Genomic DNA, 8,872 nt, shown 5'->3' with positions numbered 1-8,872 from the left:
ATAAATTCACATAGAAATAATGAAATCAGTAAATATGAACTCTAAGATATGTATTTATACCATGCACGGCAATGTCAATTCATAGAGGATCTTCTGCTTGCTGCAAGTAATGCCACATTAACTGGTATGCTCAAAATTGTCTGGCAAGATGATGACTCCTGTGGCATAGAGATCTACACATCAGTTGTATTTGGCTGAAAATGTCTTTTATACATTGTGGCAGTGGCAAAACCTTAGTATAAATGACATAAGTGTCCCTAATTGTAAGGCACCTACGGTATCTCCTACAGGTATCTAGTAGTGCTAAACTGAGTTGAGTGGCACATTTTTCCTTCTTTTTTGGGGGGGAGGAGAGGACAGGCGAGGAGGGAAGGTGTAAGGGGAATAACACAGCTCTCAATACTGCAAGGAAAGCTAAGTAAGGTGGTCATCACATAGAATAATTTTTTGTATCTTCAGATAGCAAAAGGTATGATGCAAGGTTAAATATAAGTTATGTTTCTCTCCAACACATGGTACACCCTACCCTGAGTAGAGTGAGGTGTCCTCACACGCCTTTGTGAATCCAGATGAGTCATTCCTTTACTCAGAATTTCCATCAAAATCAATAGAAGAATATGCCTTCACATTGCAGACTGAATGAGCATTACTTTTTTCAGAGGGTGGCTGCCAGGGCTGCCAGAAGAGAAGTGGCACTCTTCTGCTATTGTAAAACCTAGGGGAACTGTTGCTAGGAGAGTTAAAGTGTAAGTTAATCATAGCACCCCTAGGAACTATCCTGTTGTCCAAACTTGTGTTCATCATGCGGTCTTCCACATTCTCAATATCTGCTTTGTGCCTATGGATCGTAACTGAAGTGCTCCTTAGAGACAAGGGTTGAGTAAAGAAAGAAAAATGCCTAGACCATGTCTTGCAAGAAGGCTCTAGTGCTGTGTGAATTCTAGTGAGGGCCAGCTTGTGGTCAGAGGGAGGCCAGGCTTAAAGTCAGGGTTTTGTCCTGGAATTCAGTGGACTCAAAACCAAGCTGACATGAAACACACCACATCTAGCACTGCATGTTGTGCAGTGACCAGGATGGTGCTTTTTATTTTCCTTTCCCAGGTGTGTTGTCCAGATTGGGAAAATTCTGCGGTAAGGCAGGCACTCAGCAGCCTTATTAGTTTTAGTGAGCCTAAATCAGGGGGGTTGAGGCTACAGTGGACTCAAGGGACACCCACAGGATTCTCGAGTCACTCAAAGTAAATGGCAAAAAGATGTTTAGTACACTGAGATTCATCTCAGCATCTTGCTCTGAGCTCAAAGTAGAAGCAGCAGCACGATGGTGTTCCAAAGACACACAACTAAGCAACCATTTAGTAATTTATCTTCCTATATCAAACTGTCTTCCATGAATTTATCTGCTGCTAGAGAATGACATGCAGTGACCATAGCTAAAGTAGTGAGAACAAGACAGATCTGACTTTTCTTCTTTGAAGGCTGGGTGATGAAAGGAGGTGGAGAGAATAGGCGACTTAACTACTGACCTGTGGGGCAGAGGTCACTTGAGAGCCAATCTTAAATCTAAAGGCCAAAGACAAAGTGTCAGAATAGAAATCCATCAGTTTTCAGGGATGTAATTGTATTTTTAATACAGCAGCTGCTAAGAGAATTGAAAGGGGTAAGGTGGATAGAAGGGAAGAAGCTCAAACAAGTAGAGAGGTTACAGAAGGTAGACAGGTTACTCTGTATCTGATCAACAGATTTATCTCGTTGAATTTACAGAACATCATTGTTTTGTTGATAAGCCACTGCTAGAGTATTCGTTGCACTCCGGGTTGATCCAGGTCTTTTCTGTGAGAAACAGACTCATCCCACTGTATTCCCTGCCAGCCCCCTTACTATGTGTGTGAACAAGTGCATATCCTGCCCCTCCATGGTTTGTTTTGCTGCCACGTATTGCAAAACCAACTGTGCATAACTGAGGGTCCTCTGCTAAGTTCCAGATTTCGCATCTTTTGGAAAGGGATCCCCCTGGCAAACACACAAAGAGTAGCCATCTGTGGGGTGCCTGGAACACAAATCTTATGAAGAGTAGCGGAGAGAACTGGAATTATTCAGTCTAGAGAAGAGGAGGCACAGGCAAGACCTTTCTGCTCTCCACAGCCACATGAAAGAGGTTGTGGCAAGGTGAGGGTTGTTCTCTTTTCCCAGATAACAGCGATAGGATGAGAGGGAATGGCCTCGAGTTGTGCCAGGGGAGGTTCAGGTTAGATATTAGGAAGAACTGGAAGAGGCTGCCCAGGGAGGTGATGGAGTCAAAGTGTAGATGTAGTATTTGGGGACATGGTGTAGTGGGTAATACTGGTGGTATATGGGTGGTTGATTTAGATGATCTTAGGGTTTTTTCCCAACCTTAATGATTCTATGGTTCTGTGTTTGCAATTCATCTGCTGAGTGTCAGTGTCACAAAAGAGCACAGGGGTGACTCAGGATGAAGGGCAGGAAGAAGTCCTTGTTGTAGGCCTTGGTATGGCCTATGTTAGGCCTCAGATGTGTCTTCTAACTTTTGTGTTGGCAAGCAAAGCAGGGAGGTATTCACAAGTACGGACAAGAAGTTCCCCTTAACCCCATCTTTCTGTTCCATTACAGCTGGCTGGTTCTGAACAACACTGAATAGCTCAGACCTGGGGAAGATCCTTCACAGTGTTCAAGGTTAGACATGAAATATCACTGTATGATGCCCAAGAAACCTGTCTGCGCTTAACAGGGGTGAACACAGGATGCAGATCAGTGTTAACAGTGGAGCTGGTTTATAGCACTGTTTTTCTCTTGGTGACTGTTTTTGGCAAACCCTGGATGTCCTGGAGATGAGAGAGGTTAGCAACAGCCAATATTAAATCTTCATCAAATCAAAGCAAAATTACTGTGTTCTGATACATAGATATACAACCAACTAAAATATAATCTACAGAATTCCCAGATTTAAGGCTACATTATTAAACTAGAAGAACTTTTTGAAGAGTTTACACATACTGGAAAGATGTGAGGACTTTAAAGAGGAAACTACAATGGCTAAAAGCACTTGGACTGGAGGGAGGCTATTAGACATTGTAAGCTAGGCACAGAAACTCAGGCCAACTGACTGTGACCCAAAGTATTTTACTGCCTGTAGGGTAAAAAATGCTTCAGAAAGAAGTATTTGGCCCTACTAAATGCTGAGTAACAGCTTCAGTTGTGATCTCTGTCACTCTGAATGGAAAAAGCCCATTGCCAGATGTAAGGATGGCTGCTGGCTCTCCAGAACAAGAGAGCCTGGCAGACTGGGTTTGCCAAAAGCACTCAGCACTGGCACTGGCTTGGGTGGGAAACATTCTCTTCACTGCAAAGGCAGCAAAAATAACTTGGTGCTGAAGGGAGCTGCCTCTTCTGGATCCTCTTTTCTCTGTGTTTCCAGGCACAGAAGAGCTGCCAGCTGCTGTGTGGTGAACATGCCCAGCCAATGCATTTGGCAGAGGATATTCCAGTCTCAAAGGACACATTACTGCAAAGACACAGTGCAAACGGGTGTTTCCAACCACCTAGATATGGGTATGGGGAGAGAAACTCATTATAAGCAGTGTTAGCAAACAAATTTTACCAATCTATTTTGAACCTGTGAGCAGATTACAAAACACTTGTATATATATTCCTCTCATCATCTCTTGGACATCTGCTAAAGTTCACTTCAAGTCATGTGCAAATTTTGTCTTTAATATCTAATTCTTCTTTCAGATGAAGGGAAAAGAAAAATAAGAAAAAATGAAAATGAAATATCTTTGAAAGTGAGAGAAAGCACGTATGATGATTTTTACATGTCTGGCACACTTGTCTTGTGGGTGCATAGACTTCCTCTGTGTTACTTATGTTTATGTCACCTACAGAAAACAGAACACTATCACCTCATTTCTGCTACGCTAAGTAAATAAATCAAACTGTCAGGTAATTCAGAAAGCCCTAGTGCAGAGACTCCTATTAATTTCAAACATTTCCACAATGTCTTCCAACAGCACAGGCTGCTGAACCAATACTTAAAAGTATTAATTATATTTTTAATATCTTGATACATTTTATGTTTTTTGTTAGTATGTTTGTTACATCAATTGCCTACTTCTAAAGGTAAATAAGTGAAAACGATGGTAAAATGATTAAAAAAAACCCCTTTTCTTTACTTTTTCTCACTTCATCATTTAAACACTTCGCACAGTTCCCAAGCATGTGCTGTTAAGGTAAATAGAAGCGGAAATAGTATTTCTTGAAATCCACAGGTTTGCATCAGACAGGAGCTTGTCATAAATACTGCCTGTAAGCTTGACTTCCTCTGATATTTATGTTTGCTTTTATCCTGACTCTAAAGTACTTTAGAAGTCTAAGGCTGAGGTTCACAATAAAACTCTTAATCTTGAGGGCTCAACTTAAAACATTTCAGGGCTGTCATGAGTGCTTTTTGGGGTGCTTTCTGGGTAGGGAGCTTTTATGATTTACCTTGTAATTTTTGACCATATGTGCTTTTAAGATATCTCAGAAAGATGAATGTGAATATAAGAGCTGGCAGTGCAGAAGCAGCTCTGGAAGGCATGTGAAGACTTCACTAAGTCAGCCACCTAAAAGTAATTTCATACTGCTTCCTGTATGCATAAGAATGTGAAGTCTCAAGCTGCTTTTAAAACCTGTAACTCTGGATTTGTGTCTTGAGTCCTGTAGGAAGGTTCTTTTCACAGAAGGAGCAGAAAGGTGCTAATTAGGGCAGGCACTAAGGCAATCAAGCAGATTATTTGCCGATTTTAGCAACACAAGCTCACTACAAGAAAACAACAACAACAACAACAAACAAAAAAACAAAACAATACCCTCACCACACTCCACCACCCCCACTCAGTAGGCTTTTTTCCTACATTGTCTCTTATCAGTCTCCTGCAGAGATTCTATAGCTCTTATCTTGATAGTCCATATTACCAAACTGATCTCCTCTCCATGACGAATAGAATCAATATTTTCTACTGCCAGCAAAGCTTCATTCCCAATACAGATAATTCAGTTTACAGGATTCTCCTCTGTCCTCTCCTCTCCTCAACTCACTCCTCTCATCTCCTCTGTCTCCTTCTCCTCCCCCCAATTAATTCCTATGCTTTAATACCATCTAAGAGTCCTTAGTGAGAAGAGGATCTGCTTGCTATGCAGGTGCAAGTTTTCAGCACCACAACACAACAGCAATATCACCCCCTTCTGCCCTCCTCAGGGCTTCTCTTTGTGAACCACTTTTTCTTTTTCTTCCTTTTCAGCTCTACAACCCCATGAAGCTAATCTGATTATGCTAATTTGTACTTCATGAACCCAAACACTGTAAGGGATCTGTGGAGGGTAAGCTGGGCTGGGGATGAGGGTGGTGAGGACAGGATTGAGGGTGCGGGAGGGGGGAACACACCATTGTCTAATGGGTTCAAGCCAGTTAACAAAAAAAGCTGTCTGCATTGTCAGACAAAGCACACTCTGGGTAACCCCTTGCAGCTCTTGACAACTTAGAGTGTTCAAAACCGGCCTGCGTTACTGAGCAGAAAAGGGAGCAAGGAGAATATACAATGAAGGCACACAATGGAAAGTCTGTTTCCTGTTGAACGCTGCTTTTCTTTCTCCTTAACTAATCCTTCCCAGAATCTAGTAGTTGAAGTATGGTCCATAGATTGTTAGTCAGGTGGTAGCTATGGCACTAGACAGCTCCTGATACAACCTCATCTGTCCAACTAGACTGAGGCTGCACTCAAAAATTAGTGAATAATGGGCCATGAGTTTTGAGGCATGCACACACAACTGCAAATTAGGAGCCACCCCTGCAGGAGCTGACTATGTCCCCTGCCTTGTTTTACCAGCATTATATTTGCTATAATTGAAATTGCTCAGGAAACTGTCCTGCAAGAATAGAGAAAACCTGTTTTCAAGATAAAAGCAAATTTATTGTAGAGTTTAGGCAACAGAAACACGGAATTGTTTAGATTGCCAGGGACCTCCTGAGACTGTCTGGTTCAGCACTCCTGCTTAAGCCATGCCACCAAGAGCAGGTTACCCAGGCTTACGCCAGTTGAGCTCTGAATCTCCACAGACCGAGTCTGTAACCTCTGTAGGAAACCTGTTCCCATCCTTACCCACCCTCACAGTAAGAAAATCTTTTCTTGTGCTTTGATGTATTTCAAGTTTATAATTCATGCCCATCGCCTACCATCCTGTCAGCAAGCAACAATGAGGAGTCTAGGTCCTTCTACATCATTGCCTCCCAATACACATTTTGACACACTGATGAGATTCCCCTCAGACATATCTTCTCCAGGCTGAACAGTTCCAAGTCTCAGATTGTTCTTCTGAAGAAAATGACCCAGTTCCTTAATCATCTCTGTGGCACTCCAATGGGCATGCTCCAGTAGCTACATCTCTCTCTGGGGAGCCTAAAAGTGGATGGCATACTCCAGCTCTGGCCTTACTAACCATGATTGCTGCACAGGACAGTGACACTGCTGCAGCATTGGAGTAAGCTGATGTTTAGGACATACACAACTCCACCACAGCTTCTGCTAACTGTAGTTGTCCAAATTTCAAGTATACTTTGTGTTTCATGTTGGAAGGAGGTATCTCATTTTCACAAATAACAGAAGTGCTGCCTATTGGATGCAGAGATTATGAGAGAGGGAAGGGCAACATTTCCAGCAAGAGATGGGCCTAAGCTTGCTGTCTCTAAAACTCCAATGAATGTGGTTTGCCCTTTATTAGCCAAAAGAGTATGGGAAAATACTAGGTGTACTTTGTTGTTTACTTTTTCCTGCACTCATTTCAGGCATAAATTCAGAGTGGTGGTTTTTGAGAGACAATTCCTTCCTCTGCTAAAAATAAATTATTTGCTGTTGGGAGAGAAAAGGAGAAATGGAAGGAAGACATTTGTTCTACACTCCACCTTTAGTAGTACGGCTCTCATTTTTCTGCAAGCAGACTGCTCAGTCCTGCAGCCCTAAGCTGAATGTTTTAGGATGATATTTTATGAGAATAAATGGAGGAATAAAAATGACTGTCTTAAAGCTGTCATCTCATGTTCAGTTTTGGGCTCAGCTGTATTCATACAACATTTCAGGAAAGGCATTACATCTAGGATATTTGATAGGGTAGGAGACATCTAGCATCTTGCCAGCATTGCTCCTCTGTATCTTGAGATCTTTTTTGCGGAACACGTCATGCATTACAGCATGTAAATCAGTGTCTAACAAAACTAGAACTAAACAAAATAATGAGTGGAATGACTAAGCGAAGAAGCAGGAAAAAAAAAAAATAAATCAGAAAGGCAAAATTAACACCTTAAGTGCAAATATAAAAAATACATTTTCTGAAATTACTACAAGTTGATTCGATTTCACATGAAAATCTCTTTTGTTTTTCTTTTTCCTGGGAAATACTGAAGCTTGTAAAACATAAGCCAAACCAAACAGTGCTTTTTTAAGCTATGCTACACTGTACATAAATACATCCCATTAAACAAATAACATGATATCTGAGACAAAGTAATCGCAGATCCTCTGCTTCTTGAAGGCCAGATTTTGGAAAGTACTGAACCATCTAAAACCCCCCAGTGTCTACCAAAATTTAAAGATCCAGGCTTTTGCCCTACTGATGCATCCAACACAGAAAAGACAATGTACAGAGCAGGGCTTTAAACTAGATTCGACGGGGGAAGTAAATGTATTTCTGAGTGACAGAGACAGGGAACACTGCCACTTGAGGAAGCAAAGGGGAAAACCTTCCCCAAGAAGGTAACACAGTCAATAGCCCAGCAGAAGTGCCTGGGAAGTACACAATATGGGAAATAAGCAGTATGAAATGGAAGCCATGCATGGTCCAGTTAGATAACTATGATCTAACTGCTGTCACAGAAACATGGTGAAATGAATCACAGAACGATGACTGAAGGCAACAAGCTTTTTATAAAGGATAGGCAGGAGAGGCAGGTGAGTGCCCTCTACATTAAGAGGTAGACAGCTAGACAGCAAAGAGTTCCCTCTGAAAAACAGCTAAGATTAAGTTGAGAACTTTGGGTTAAAATTAGGGATCAGACCAATAAAGAACATTTGGTGGTTGGGACCTACCAAGGATGCCTGACCAAGGGGAGCCTGTTGATGAGGCCTTCTTGTTTTAGCTACAAGAATGTTCACAGGCTCTCATCCTGATGGGGGATTTCAACCCCTGGATATCTGCTGGGAAAGCAACATGGTTGCAAGCAACCCAAGAGACTCCAGGATAACTTTCTGGTCCAGGCATTGGACAGGGCAACCAGAGGTGAACTGTTAGTGGAACTGGTGCTCACCACTGTGGAGAAGAACATTAAGGGGGTTAAGATTTGGCTACAGTGACCATACAGACGTTGAGCTCATGGTCTTGAGAAATATGAGCCTGGCAAAGAGCAGAGGCAGGACCCTGCACTTCTGTAGAGCAAACTTTAAACTGTTTATGGAATTACTGGATGGGATCCCCTGGGAAAATGTCTGCAGGGATACTGGAACTGCACTGGCAGATCTGTAAGGACACCTTTCTGAAAAGTACAAGAACTCTCCCTTACCCTGGCCTAGGTGGCCCTTCTTGAGCAGACATTGGTCCAGATGTACTTCACAGTTCACTTCCAACTCTGGCCACCCTGCAGAATCATAGAATTACCCAGGTTGGAAAAGACCTCGAAGATCATCAAGTCCAACCGCAGCCTAACTCTAACAATGCTCTGCTACATCATATCCCTGAGCACCACATCCAAATGGCTCTTAAACACATCCAGGCATGGCAGTGTTAGGTAAGAATCTATTAAGTCTATAGGTAAGAGCCTATTCCACTG

Source organism: Excalfactoria chinensis, chromosome Z (genome assembly GCF_039878825.1).
Source record: "Excalfactoria chinensis isolate bCotChi1 chromosome Z, bCotChi1.hap2, whole genome shotgun sequence".
Classification (NCBI taxonomy): Eukaryota; Metazoa; Chordata; class Aves; order Galliformes; family Phasianidae; genus Excalfactoria; species Excalfactoria chinensis.
The sequence above is the reverse complement of the archived record's forward strand: the minus strand, read 5'-3'. Positions refer to the sequence as shown.